Source organism: Ornithorhynchus anatinus, chromosome 2, assembly GCF_004115215.2.
Source record: "Ornithorhynchus anatinus isolate Pmale09 chromosome 2, mOrnAna1.pri.v4, whole genome shotgun sequence".
Lineage (NCBI taxonomy): Eukaryota > Metazoa > Chordata > Mammalia > Monotremata > Ornithorhynchidae > Ornithorhynchus > Ornithorhynchus anatinus.
In genome coordinates, this window is record NC_041729.1 from 4135729 (window position 1) to 4151029 (window position 15301).

The following is a 15301-nucleotide window of genomic DNA, read 5'->3' on the forward strand; positions in this document are numbered from 1 at the left end:
TGGGTTCTAATCTCGCTCCACCCTTTATCTGCCGCGTGACCTCGGCTTCACCGCTCCGTGCCTCAGTTACCTCATCTGTAAAATGGGGACTGTGAGTCCCATGGGGGACAAGGGCCGTGTCCAACTCGATTACCTTGAATCTACTCCAGCGTTTAGTACAGTGTCTGACACACAGTAAGCACTTAAATACCTTTTTTTAAAAAAAGACCTGTTCCGGTTATTACTGTATATATTAAGCGCTTACTATGTGTCAGTCGAAGTTTTTAAGTGTTGGGATAAATACAAGTTAATCGGATTGAGCCCAAGCCCTGTCTCACACAGGCTCACAATCTAAAAATAACTGTGCAATTTTTGTTTTTGTTTTTTTAATGGTGTTCTCAGATCCTTCCCACTCCCCGCCCAAGTTCTATCCACTAGACCACACTGCCGTGCCAAGCACTGGACTAAGCACTGAGAGAGATACGAGATCATCAGGTCCCTCAGGGGGCTCAGGGTCTCGTGGCCTATTGGCAAGAACCTGGGCTTGGGAGTCAGAGGACGTGGGTTCTAATTCTGGCTCCGCCGCTCGTCTGCTGTGTGACCTTGGGCAAGTCACTTCACTTCTCAGTTCCCTCATCTGTAAACTGGGGATGAAGACGGAGAGCCCCAAGTGGGAAAGTCTGATTAGTTTGTATCTACGGTACCTGGCACATAATAATAATAATAATAATAATAATAATAATAATGTTGGCATTTGTTAAGCGCTTACTATGTGCAGAGCACTGTTCTAAGCGCTGGGGTAGACATAGGGGAATCAGGTTGTCCCACCTGGGGCTCACAGTCTTGATCCCCATTTTACAGATGAGGGAACTGAAGCACAGAGAAGTTAAGTGACTTGCCCACAGTCACACAGCCGACAAGTGGCAGAGCTGGGATTCGAACTCATGAACCTTGACTCCAAAGCCCGTGCTCTTTCCACTGAGCCACGCTGCTTCTCATACTAAGCCCTTAATGAGCGCCATTATTATTATTATTGTTTATTAGGAGGGAGAACAGGCATGGAATCCCCATTTTAAAGTTAAGGAAACTGAGGCATGGAGAAGTTAAATGATTGGACCAAGGTCACTCAGCAACCAATTAGAAGAACGGGGATTAGAGGAGCAGCATGGCTTAATGGAAAGAGCAAAGACTTGGGGGTCAGAGGACGTGGGTTCGACTCCCGGCTCTGCCACTTGTCAGCTGTGTGACTTTGGGCAAGTCACTTTATTTCACTGTGTCTCAGTTACCTCATCTGAAAAATGGGGATGAAGACTGTGAGCCCCACGTGGGACAACCTCATCACCTTGTATCTACTCCAGTGCTTAGAACAGTGCTTGGCACCTAGTAAACGCATTTATTTATTATTTGGGCAAGTCACTTCACTTCTCGATGCCTCAGTTACCTCATCTGTAAAATGGAGATTAACTGTGAGCCTCACGTGGGACGACCTGATTACGCCGTGTCTACCCCAGTGCTTAGAACAGTGCTCTGCACATAGTAAGCGCTTAACAGCATTATTATCATTATTACAACATAATAACAGACCCGTTCCCTACCCACAACAAGCTTAGAGTCATTTATTTATTATTATTTATTATTATTATTATTATTAAATACCGTCATTTATTTATTATTATTAAAACCCAGGACCTCTGACTCTTACCACCAGGCCACATTGCTTCTCTCTTTTCCCTCCCTTTTAGACTGTGAGCCCCATGTAGGACTGCGTCCTCCCTCACTAACTTTACCAACCCCAGTGCTTATGACATAGTAAGTGCTTATCGTAAGCGAGAAGCAGCGCGGCTCAGTGGAAAGAGCTCGGGCTTAGGAGTCAGAGGTCGTGGCTTCGAATCCCGGCTCCGCCACTTGTCAGCTGTGCGACTGTGGGCGAGTCACTTCGCTTCTCTGTGCCTCAGTTCCCTCATCTGTCAAATGGGGATGAAGACTGTGAGTCTCACGTGGGACAACCTCATTACCCTGTACCTACCCCAGCACTTAGAACAATGCTTGGCACATAGTAAGCACTTAAATACCAACATTATTAGTATTATTATTATTATTATCAAACACCAGGGTGATCACTGGTCTTGGGCCCTGACCCTGAAAGGCCTCCCCCAAACCCGGCATTCCCCTGTCTCCGGCCACCCCCTCCAACACCCCTAGAAAGAGTTCTCCCTTCCCCGCTGGCGAATTGGGAGCTCATTCATTCAATAGTATTTATTGAGCACTCACTATGTGCAGAGCACTGTACTAAGCGCTTGGAAGGTACACTTCGGCAACAGATAGAGACAATCCCTGCCCGACGACGGGCTCACAGTCTAAACGGGCAGCTCGCTGCGGGCAGTCACGGTGACCATTTATTGTCGCCTTGCACGTCCCCAAGCGCTCAGTACAGCGCTCTGCGCACAGCAAGCTCTCGATAACTACGACGGAATGAAGGAATGGACGGATCCAGCCGGGGATCGTCTTCTCCTCAACTCCTGAGGCGGTGATGGAGGTGAAGACTGCAGAGAGGATGCAGTAACCCAGGGTGTCTGATTGGCTGTCTAAAAATAAAGGCCCGGGAGCTCTCTGGGAGAAACGCAGACTATCCATTATTTATATAATTCTGGCCCATCGCATCCCGGGAATTGGCCTTCGGATGGGACGCAAACACCGAGCTGTTTGTCGCGAAAGTACCAAACCCTCCAGAGAAATGGAGAAAACGGGCGAAGGTCCAACGTCTATTTTTAAACCCTTCATCCTCTCAGGAGACGCCCGGCTGGTTTCCCCCCTACGATGAGGTGGATGGAAGAGAGCGGATTTTTAAAAGGGCAGCCGTATTGGGGAAGCCACACGGCCTGCCCTAATAATAATAATAATAATAATGGTGGTATTTGTTAAGCGCTTACCAGGGGCCAAGCACTGTTCTAAGCGCTGGGGGGAATCAAGGTGATCAGGTTGTCCCACCTGGGGCTCACAGTTTTTAATCCCCATTTTACAGTTGAGGTAACTGAGGCATAGAGAAGAAGTTAATAATAATGTTGGTATTTGTTATCCTTTATTTCTAAGCGCTGGGGGAGATACAGGGTCATCAGGTTGTCCCACGTGAGGCTCACAGTCTTCATCCCCATTTTCCAGATGAGGTCACTGAGGCACAGAGAAGTGAAGTGACTTGCCTGAAGTCACCCAGCTGGCAAGCGGCAGCCAGGATTCGAACCCATGACCTCTGACTCCCAAGCTCGGGATCTTTCCGCCGAACCACGCTGCTTCTTCAATTAGGACGCATTCCCGAGTGGCTTTGGGTCCCTCTCTGGGCCTCGGTTTCCCCCTCTAGGAAGTGAGGAGGGAGCGTCCGCCCCTCCTCCCCTAGGCTCCTGAAAGGGTCCGAGGGGATCCGCCCAAAGCGGTGTGGCTTAGTGGCTAGAGCCCGGGCCTGGGAGTCAGAAGGTCCCGGGTTCTAATCCCGCTCCGCCACTCGTCTGCTGTGGGGCCTTGGGTAGATCACTTTACTTCTCTGGGCCTCAGCGTCCTCATCTGGGAAATGGGGATGGAGCCGGTGAGCCCCACGTGGGACAGGGACTGGGTCCAACCCGATTTGCTTGTCTCCACTCCAGCGCTCAGTACAGTGCCTGGCACATAGTAAGAGCTTAACAGATACCATTAATATTACTATTATTATAGAGCCCGGGCCTGGGAGTCGGAAGGTCATGGATTCTAAACCCGGCTCCGCCACTTGTCTGCTGTGGGACCTGGGGCAAGTCACTTCACTTCTCCGGGCCTCATTTCCTTCATCTGTAAAATGGGTATTGAGACCGTGAGCCCCACGTGGGACAGGGACTGCATCCAACCCCATTTGCCTGTGTCCCCTCCAGCGCTTCGTCCAGTGCCCGGCACATAGTGAGCGCCTAACAAATACCACCATCGTTATCATTATAACGAGCCGGAGGCCTCAGACTCCCGGGAGCCGGACGGAAAACACAGGTTAGCCAGGAAGGAGGGAGAGGAGGAGCCGTAATTTTGGTGGGCCTGACGCAGGGCCCGCTTGATTTTGCAAGGACAGCGGGAAAGAACACGGGCGGGACAGGGAAGACGGGCGGCGGGAGGCCGCCCGTCTGCCCACCGACCCCGTCGTTTACCATCTCGCCCGGCGGGCCCCTGCGGTTGCCCACCCACGGTTCCGGCGGCCGGTGAATCCGTGCCTCAGTCGTGCTGAATCAGGAGGCGACCCCGACCTTCTCCTCAGGCAGCCGGACACGTTGCCCGGGCTAGGCCTCACCTCCCCGGGGGCTCTCCGCTGGCCTCCTCCAGGCAGCGTGGCCTACTGGCTAGAGCCCCGGCCTGGGGGTCACCGGGTCACGTGGAAAGAGCCCGGGCTTGGGAGTCAGAAGTCGTGGGTTCTCATCCCGGCTCCCCCTCTTAATGTTGGTATTTGCCAAGCGCGTACTATGTGCAGAGCACTGTTCTAAGCGCTGGGGTAGATACAGGGTAATCGGGTTGTCCCGCGTGGAGCTCACAGCTAATCGCCATTTTACAGATGAGTTAACTGAGGCACAGAGAAGTTAAGTGACTTGCCCAAGGTCACACAGCTGACATGTGGCGGAGCCGGAATTCGAACCCATGACCGCCGACTCCCAAGCCCGGGCTCTTTCCACTGAGCCATGCTGCTCCTTGGGTGAGTCACTTCACTTCTCTAGGCCTCAGTGACCTCATCTGGAAAATGGGGATTGAGACCGTGAGCCCCGCAGGGGACGGGGACTAGTCCGACCCGATTTGCTTGCATCCACCCCCCCCCCCCCCGCTTACTACAGTGCTTGGCACCTAGTAAGCGCTTAACAAATACCATAATTACTATCATTATTATAGTGCCTAGGGTATGGTAAGCGCTTAACAAATACCACAATTATCATTATCGTTCTTTTTATTAATATGATTATAAAGAAGAATGCTAGAATAGAATAAGGTAGAAGACGAGAATAATGCTTCTATTATTATTAGAAGCAAGGCCCAACTTCTGCTTGCGAGAGAAAGATTTGCCTCGGGGTCCAGAGGGCGGGTGGCACGCGGAACCAGCCCGGTTCGACCATTCCGAGAACAGTGCTTGGTACATAGTAAGCGCTGAACAAATGCCATTATCCTCATTCCCCACCCTCTACCGCCAGCTCCTTGTGGGCAGGGAATGTGTCTATCTGCTTAGCGTATCGTCCTCTCCCAAGCGCTACTCCAGTGCTCCGCTCACAGTAAGCGCTCAATAAACGCGACTGAATGCACCGGCCCTGACCCGGCAGGACCTCGGTTTCCCCACGGGCACCGGAGGCCTCCCCGCCCCCGTCCCGGCCCCCTCCTCTTCCCCGTAAGGAGCCCCGGGCTCCTTGGAAGATGCCAGCTAGAGAGGGAACAAGGCCTCGTTGTCCGGGGTTGTTTCGGCAAAGCCAACGAGCTTTAACCTGAGAAGGTTCCGGCTTTGGCTGATCCTGGGTCCCTCGGGGCCCGGCGGGGTGATCCTTTATTTATTTCTTTATTCATTTATTCATTTAGAGAAGCAGCGTGGCTCAGTGGAAAGAGACAGGGCTTGGGAGTCAAAGGTCATGGGTTCTAATTCCGACTCTGTCACTTATTTCATTCATTCATTCAATAGTATTTATTGAGCGCTTACTATGTGCAGAGCACTGGACTAAGTGCTTGGGATGTACAAATCGGTAACAGATAGAGACGGTCCCTGCCCTTTGACAGGCTTACAGTCTAATCGGGGGAGACGGACAGACAAGAACAATAGCAATAAATAGAATCAAGGGGATAGTCACTTAACTTTCCGGTGCCTCAGTTACCTCATCTGTAAAATGGGGATGAAGACTATGCGCCCCATGTGGGACAACCTGATTACCTTGTCTCCCTCCCAGTGCTTAGAACTGCGCTTGGCGCATAGTAAGCGCTTACCAAATGCCATCATCATCATTATTATTTATTCAGTCGTATTTATTGAGCACTTACTTTGTGCAGAGCGCTGTACGAAGAGCCTGGGAGAGGAGAGTGCAACAATAAACAGGCACAGTCCCTGCCCCAGACGAGTTTACAGCCTAGAGGTGGGGAGACAGGCATGAATAGAAATCAATAAATGACAGATAGGAACATGAGTGGGGTGAGGTTGGGAGGGGGGGATGAATAAATGGAGCGAGTGCGGGTGACGCAGAGGGGAGTGGGAGATGAGGAAAAGTGGGGCTCAATCAGGGAAGGCCTCTTGGAGGAGGTGGGCCTTCGATAAGGCTTTGACTCGAACCCCTCCCCACCCTCTTCTAGACCGTAAGCCCGGTGTGGGCAGGGATCCTCTCTCTTTACTGCTGAATTGTAGTTTCCAAGCGCTTAGTACGGTGCCCTGCACACAGTAAGGGCTCCATAAATGGGATTGGATGAATGAATAATAATAATGTTGGTATTGGTTAAGCGCTTACTACGTGCCGAGCGCTGTTCTAAGCGCTGGGGTAGACACGGGGGAATCAGGCTGTCCCCCGTGGGGCTCACAGTCTTAATCCCCATTTTACAGATGAGGTCACTGAGGCGTTAAGTGACTTGCCCACAGTCAGCTGACAAGTGGCAGAGCCGGGATTCGAACCCACGATCTCCGACTCCAAAGCCCGGGCTCTTTCCACTGAGCCACGCTGCTTCTCAATGATCACCCAGGAGTGCGAGATGTCCCCAGCTAGCCCCTCGCTTAGAAATTTCCTCAGAAACACACGCATTTGGCTTCAGTGCCAACGCAGAAACCGGGGAAGAAAATACTTCCATCAGGCCCCAGCCTTGACAACACACCTCCTCGTCCTCCTCCTTCTCCTCCTCCTCCTCTTTCTCTTTTTCCTCCTCCTCCTCCTCAGCCCTCCAGGTTTTGGCAGGCTTCCTGCCTTCAGCCTTGGAAAGTTCTTTTCTTCCAAGAAGAAGCAGAGTAGCAGTAATAATAATGATGGTACTGGTTAAGTGCTTACTATGTGCCAAGCACTGTTCTAAGCGCTGGGGTAACGTAGTGTAGCGGCTAGAGCGCAGGCCTGGGAGTCAGAAGGTCACCGGGTTCCAATCCTCACTCTACCTTGTCTGCCGTGGGACCTTGGGTAAGTCACTTCCCGTGGCTCAGTGGAAAGAGCCCGGGCTTTGGAGTCAGAGATCATGGGTTCGAATCCCGGATCTGCCACTTGTCAGCTGTGTGACTTTGGGCCAGTCACTTCACTTCTCTGGGCCTCAGTGACCTCATCTGTAAAATGGGGATTAAGACTGTGACCCCCACGTGGGACAACCTGATTCCCTTGTGTCTACCCCAGCGCTTAGAACAGTGCTCTGCACATAGTAAGCGCTTAACAAATACCAACATTATTATTATTCTTATTTTCTCCAGGAGAGAACCGACATCTTGCGGACCCTTCAGGTCTTGTATCTATCCCAGTGCTCAGCACAGTGCTTGGCCCTGAATTCCACTGAACAAATACCACTGCTAATTTCATTACAGCAGCTTCAAGAGCATCAGTTTTATTATTATTATTATTACTGTTATATCTGTTAAGCACTTACTCTCCCCAGCAGTGTTCTAAAGGGTGGGGTAGGTAATAATAATAATTAATAATTATGGTATTTGTTCTTACTATGTGCCAGGCACTGTACTGAGCACCGGGGTGAATACAACAAATCAGGTTGGACACGGTCCCTGTCTCACGTGGGGCTCCCAGTCTCCATCCCCATTTGACAGATGAGGTCACTGAGGTCCAGAGAAGTGAAGTAACTTGCCCAGACACGTGGCAGAGCCGGAATTAGAACCCGGGACCTTCTGACTCCCAGGCCTGGGCTCTATCTACTTGCTTCATGCCGCTTAATCCCGACTCCACCACCTGTCAGCTGGGTGACTTTGGGCAAGTCGCTTCACTTCTCGGTGCCTCGCGTGGCTCAGTGGAAAGAGCACGGGCTTGGGAGTCAGAGGTCATGGGTTCGAATGCCGGCTCCGCCACTTGTCAGCTGGGTGACTTTGGGCAAGTCGCTTCACTTCTCTGGGCCTCAGTTCCCTCATCTGTAAAATGGGGATGAAGACTGCGAGCCCCACGCGGGACAACCTGATCACCTTGTAGCCCCCCAGCGCTTAGAACAGTGCTTTGCACATAGTAAGTGCTTAACAAATACCATCATTATTAGCCCAGCGCTTAGAACAGTGCTCAGCATAGAGTAAGCGCTTAACAAATACCAACATTATCATTATTATTCTCAGTTGCCACTGCCCCAATTTTTAGGGGGGGGGGGGGCGGCACAGACCTGCAGCAGGTAAAATGGGGGCTTCATTAGGGAGACCAAAGATGGGGTGCTTCTTGTGGAAAGGGAACGTGTCTTGTTTACTGTTCTGTCCTCTCCCAAGCGCTCAGTACAGTGCTCTGCACACATTAAGCGCTCGATAAATACGATTGAATGAATAAATGAGTGAGTGGGGATTAATCATTCAGGACAGGAAGGGAAAGTTGGTGCAAAGAAAATATTGTCTTGGGCTGGTGAGTTGGCAGAGCCGAACCGGTGACTTTTACTGGCTCCCTCCGGAGGGACTCAGTTTCCTCGCCTCCAGCAGTCGAGGCCCGGCTCTCCGACGGACACACCTGTCCCGTTCAGACAATTGGCCATTATCTGGGGCCGGCGAGGCAGCTGGTGGATTTTCTGCCTATTTACTTTCCCCTGCTCCTCCCACCTCCCCCATATTGTGGCCAACTCAGAAGGAGCGTGGCCTGGCAGTTAGGAGGACTTGGGTTCCTCCATGTATCTGCTGTGTGACCTTGAGCAGGTCATTTCACTTCTCCGGGCCTCAGTTTCCCTCGTTTGGAAAATGGGGATGAAGATTGTGAGCCCCTTGTGGGACAGGGACTGTGTCAACCTGATTTGCTTGTATCCACCCCAGGGCTCAGTACAGTGCCTGGCACATCGGAAGCGCTTAACACGTACCGCAATTATTATTATTATTTTTCTCCGTGCCTCAGTTACCTCATCCATAAAATAGAGATTAAGACTGCGAGCCCCATGTGGGACGGGGACGGTCTCCCACCCGATTATCTTGTAATAATAATGATGACATTGGTTAAGTGCTTACTATGTGCCAGGCACTGTTCTAAGCGCTGGGGTAGATAGAAGATAATTGGGTCGGACACAGTCCCTGCCCCACGTGAGGCTCGCAACCTTAATCTCTATTTTCCAGGTGAGGGAACTTCTACCTACCCTGGTGCTAACTATCATACGTGGAAGATAGTAAGCTCTCAACAAATACTGCAATTATTATTATAATTATTGTTATTGTTAACTCCCTATTTGCTAGACTGGAGTAAATGAGAGGAAATCAAGTTGTCCCACGTGGGGCTCACAGCCTTAATCTCCTTTTTAGAGACGAGGTAACAGGCCCAGAGAAGTGAAGTGGTTTGCCCCAGGTCACATAAGCAGACAGGTGGCAAGTGGGGATTAGAACCCAGGTCCTGTGCCTCCCAAGCTCGGGGTCTTTCCACTAAGCCACGTTTTTCTCCGTTGATAATGATGAAGATGGTACTTAAGTGCTTATTAGGTTCCAGGCCCTGTACTAAATGCCGGGGCGGAGAGAAGCAAATCAAGTCACATCTCCTGGAGGAGCTCGGCGAAAAAGGTTGGCCGGGGGAAGAGGAGGAGGAGGAGGTGGAGATGAGGTTTCCCAACCGCTTTGGGATTTCAATTATCGATGAATCAGTCTGACATTTCATCCTGGAATATTAGCTCTCTAATACCTCCCCCATGCAGCTTCTTCCTCCTCCTCCTCCCTCTTCCTTTCCCGATTAAGCCCTATTTTTCTCCGTTGCCTCTCCCTCCTCAGTCGTCTTTGTGTTTGGTTCTGTGACCCTGGGGCATTTGATATTTACCCCGCTGCACTTAGGGACATAGCTTTAAATTATATGTTAGAAATAACCTATTTATTCATATGAATATGTCTCCCCCTCCATACCGTAAGCTTATTAAGGGCAGGGAATGGGTCCGCTAATTCTGTTGTATCATAATAATAATGACTATGGTATTTGTTAAGTGCTTACTATGTGCCAAGCACTGTTCGAAGCACGAGGTGATCAGGTGGGGCTCACACTTTTAATCCCCATTTTACAGATGAGGTCACTGGGCCCAGAGAAGTGAAGTGACTTGGCCAAGGTCACACGGCAGACAAGTGGCAGAGCCGGGATTAGAATCCACGACCTCTGACTCCCAAGCCCAGGCTCTTTCCACTATGACATGCTCTCCCAAGTGCTTAGTACAGTGCTCTGCACATAGTAAGGGCTCAATAAATAGCACTGATTGATTAATTGTTTGTTTTAATCTCCCATTAGGATTGGAAGCTGGGAGTCAGAGGATCTGGATTCTGATCATGGCTCTACCCCTTAATAATGATAAGAATGATAATAATTGTGGTGTTTAAGTGCTTCCTATGTGTTAATTGTGTACGAGGTTGTATTTATTAAGTGCTTACTGTACTAAGTGCTGGGATATGAGATAAGCAAGTTGGACGCAGTCCCTGTCCCACGTGGGGCTCACAGTCGAAGAGGGAGAACAGGTATTAAAGCCCCTTTTTACAGATGAGAAAGCTGAGGCCCAGAGAAGGGGAGTGACTAGCCCAAGGTCACACACCAGGCAAGTGACAGACCGGGCAAGCGCTTAGTACAGTGCTCTGCACGTAGTAAGTGCTCAATGAATACTATTGAATGATTAGAAGCCAGGTCCTCTAACTCCCAGGTGCACGCTCTCTCCTCCACGCTAAACTGTCGTGTGACCTTGGGTAAATCACTTTACTTCTCCGTGTCTTGTTTTCCTCACCTGTAAAATGAAGATAAGACACTCACTCTCCCTTCCTTGCAGACAGTCAGTTCCAAGTGGGACAGAGAATGTGTCCGATCAACTAATATGGTATCTTTGTGACTTTGGGCAAGTCACTTCACTTCTCTGGGCCTCAGTAACCTCATCTGGAAAATGGGAACTTAGACTGAGAGCCCCATGTGCGACAGGGACTGTGTCCAATCTGATGACCTTGTATCTACCCAGCGTTTAGTACAGTGCCTGAAACATAGTAAGCGCTTAACAAACACCTTAAAAAAAAAAAAAGACAAACGCAGCTCTTCAGCCCCACTACAATTAATGTCAATCAAGTAATGGTTTTTATTAATAATGTTGGTATTTAAGTGCTTGCTATGTGTAGAGCACTGTTCCAAGCGCTGGGGTAGACACAGGGGAAGCAGGTTGTCCCATGTGGGGCTCACAGTCTTAATCCCCATTTTACAGATGAGGTCACTGAGGCACAGAGAAGTGACGTGACTTGCCCACAGTCACACAGCTGACAAGTGGCAGAGCTGGGATTCGAACCCATGACCTCTGACCCCCAAGCCCTTGCTCTTTCCACTGAGCCATGCTTTTATTGAGCACTTACTGTGTGCAGAGCACTGTGCCGAGCTCTTGGGAGAGTACAGCACAGTAGAGTTGGTAGGTGCGACCCCTACCCTCAAGGGATTTAGTCTAGTGGGAAATGATCAATGTGACTGTATGGCCTTGGGCAAGTCACTTCACTTCCCTGGGCCTCGGTGACCTCATCTGTAAAAGGGAATTGAGACAGTGAGTTCCACGTGAGACAGGGACTGTGTCCAACTTGATCAGCTTGTATCTACCCCAGCACTCAGGATAGTGCCTGGCATATAGTAAGCGCCTAACAAATATCATTATTATTATTACAGTATATCAGAATTAACCGACACATTCCCTGCCCAAAATGAGCTTATCACCTAAAGCCGAGTTTACAGTCTAGAGATGAGTTTACAGTCCCGTGGAAAACTTTACAGCCTAAATCTATGGGTGATGGATTAATACCAATTGGTGATGAGAAGCAGCATGGCCTAGTGGCTAGAGCCCGGGCCTGGGAGTCAGAAGGACCTGGGTTCTGATCTTGCCTCTGCCACGTGCCTGCTGTGTGACCTTGGGCAAGTCATTTCACTCCTCTGAGTCTGTCGCCTCGTCTGTAAAATGGGGATTAAGATTGGGAGCCCTATTTGGGACAAAGTCTGTCCAATCTGAAGTGCCTGGCACATAGTATTGTTCTCGTCTGTCCGTCTCCCCCGATTAGACCGTAAGCCCGTCAAACGGCAGGGACCGTCTCTATCTGTTGCCGACTTGTTCATCCCAAGCGCTTAGTACAGTGCTCTGCACATAGTAAGCACTCAATAAATACTATTGAATGAATAGTAAGCGTTTAACAAATACCACGAAAACAAACCAAAAAAAGCAGATGAGTGGGCAGGTTTCTTGGTCGTGTCCTCACACTCCTGCTCTCCATTCATTCATTTACTCATTCAGTCGTATTAATTGAGTCTTTACTGTGTGCAAAGCACTGAACTAAGCGCTTGGGAGAGTACAATGCATGGCTCAGTGGAAAGAGCCTGGGCTTCGGAGTCAGAGGTCATGAGTTCGATTCCTGGCTCTGCCACCTGTCAGCTGTGTGACTGTGGGCAAGTCACTTCACTTCTCTGTGCCTCAGTGACCTCCTCTGTAAAATGGGGATTAACTGTGAGCCTCACGTGGGACAACCTGATTACCCTGTATCTACTCCAGCGCTTAGAACAGTGCTCTGCACATAGTAAGCGCTTAACAAATACCAACATTATTATTATTACAATGGAACAATAAACAGATCCATTCCCTGCTCACAACGAGCTCGCGGTCTAGAGGAGATCCTTGGGCTTTGTATCTCCTCAGAAACCAGATCATTTCACAGTATATCATAACAGTCGAGGCCAGTAATGATCTGTACCCTCAAATATCCCAGGTACAAACCCCACAGAGGCGAACCTTTCCTAAAACGTATTTTGCATTCTGAACTAGGAAGAAGTGTCACAAGGTAAGTGGTAGAATCGGGATTTTGAATTTTTAAATTAAAATTAAGTAGGCGAATTTTTAAATACGGGTGTCTAAATCTTTCTCCCATCATTCTTGAATGACATTACTCGTGGCTCAGTGGAAAGAGCCCGGGCTTGGGATTCAGAGGTCATGGGTTCGAATGCCGGCTCTGCCACTTGTCAGCTGTGTGACTGTGGGCAAGTCACTTCACTTCTCTGTGCCTCAGTTCCCTCATCTGTAAAATGGGGATGAAGAGTGTGAGCCCCACGTGGGACAACCTGATTCCCCTGTGTCTCCCCCAGCGCTTAGAACAGTGCTCTGCACATAGTAAGCGCTTAACAAATACCAACATTATTATTACTCTCCTCTTTCCTCCCCTCCCTGCCCTCTCCCAAAAAGGGCAGAAGAGAGGATAGCTTTGGTTCCCTCTTCAAAGCCCTACTGAGAGCTCACCTCCTCCAGGAGGCCTTCCCAGACTGAACCCTCCCTTTCCGTCTGCCCCTCCTCCCCTCCCCATCGTCCCTCCTCCCGCCCTCTGCTCTACCCCCTTCCCCTCCCCACTGCACCGGTGCCTATTTGTATATATTATTTATTACACTATTTTATTAATGATGGGTAGATATCTCTGATTCTGTTTATCTTGATGATATTGATGCCTGACTACTCGTTTTGCTGTCTGTCTCCCCCATTTGGACCGTGAGCCCCTTGTTGGGCCGGGCTGGTCTCTATCTGTTGCCAAATTGCACATTCCAAGCGCTTAGTACAGTGCCGTGCACCTAGTAAGCGCTCAATAAATACGTTGAACGAATGAGTGGTTTTCCTCACCCTCATCTGCGAAATGCGGTGGGGTTTTTTGGTGCTGAGAAGGGAGAGACGGAAGCAGGCAGGGGCTCTTACGAGTTCACGGTTGGAGGGAACCATCTGTTTCATCCTCAAGATTTTATAGAAAGGCAATTTGTCTGCCTCCTGTCACTACCTCCTTTTTAATTCTCTTAGATTCAAGGAGCAGTCGAACAAAGTATCTGACATTGAAGATTAGGCAATCTTCGGGCATCTGTTTTGTTTTTAAGTTTGTCGAGACCCAAAGAGAGAAGCCGCTCGGCCTCGTGGCTAGAGCCGGGCCTGGGAGTCAGAAGGACCTGGGTTCTAATGCCGGCTCCTCCGCTTGTCTGCTGTGTGACCTCGGGCAAGTCACTTCACTTCTCTGTGTTTCTGTTCCCTCCTCTGGAAAACGGGGATGGAGACTGTGAGCGCCGTGTGGGACGGGGACTGGGTCCAATCTGATTTGCTTCATTCACTCATTCGGTTGTATTTATTGAGCACTTACTGTGCGCAGAGCACTGTTCTAAGCGACTGGGAGAGGACATTACCGCAATAAATAGGTGCATTCCCTGCCCACCACGAGCTGTCTAGAGGGGGACTTCTGCTTGTATCCACCCCAGTGCTTAGTACAGTGCTTGGCTCTTAGTAAGTGCTTAACAGATATCACAGTTTAATGATCTCTGTCTAAATTCCATCCCATCCCAAGCACGTCCAATTGATCAATCAATGGTTTTGAGTGCTTATGGTGTGCAGAACGCTGGTCTAAGCATTTGGGGAACAGCGAGCCTAGAGGAAAGTGCTCCGACCAGCGAGTCAGAAGGTCACGAATTCTAATCCCGGCTCGTCCACTTGTCTGTTGTGTGACTTGGGCAAGTCATTTCACTTCCCTGCTCCTAGTTTCCTCAGTTTTAAAATGAGGGTTCAATACCCATCCTCCTTCTTACTTAAGACTGTGAGCCCCATGCGGGAGAGGGATTTTGCCCAAGCTGATGATCCGGTATCTCCCCTAGCGCTTAGTACGGTGCTCGGCACACGGTAAGCGTTTAAGGCATACCACAGTTATTATTATTAGTGAAGAGGGAGAGGCTGAGGAGCACATTTTGTTTTTATCGTGAGTCATCCGAAGTAGGAACTTGGAAGGCGAATACCATCCCTCCCCATCTCCAAGCACAAACTGCTGCCTTTTTAGAACTGGCTGGTTTGTTTATTAAAATCCCATCTCCTCTATGAGGTTTTCGTCAGCTGAGGCTTCCTTTCCCCCTCTCGCTCTCCCTTCTGCATCACCCAGGCACCGTCATCTTTCACCCTCGATATTCCCCCCACCCCCCACCTCACGGGGCTTCTGTCCGTATCTATAATTTATTTTAATGTCCGTCTCCCCCTCCGGACTCTAAGCTCCTTGCGGGCAGGGAATGTGTCTACGGCCTAGTGGCTAGAGCCCGGACCTGGGAGTCGGAAGGTCATGGGTTCTAATCCCGGCTCCGCCACTTGTCTGCTGTGGTGGACGTGTCACTTCACTTCTCTGGACCTCATCTGGAAAATGGGGATTAAGACCGAAAGCCCCATGTGGGACAGGGACTGTGTCCAA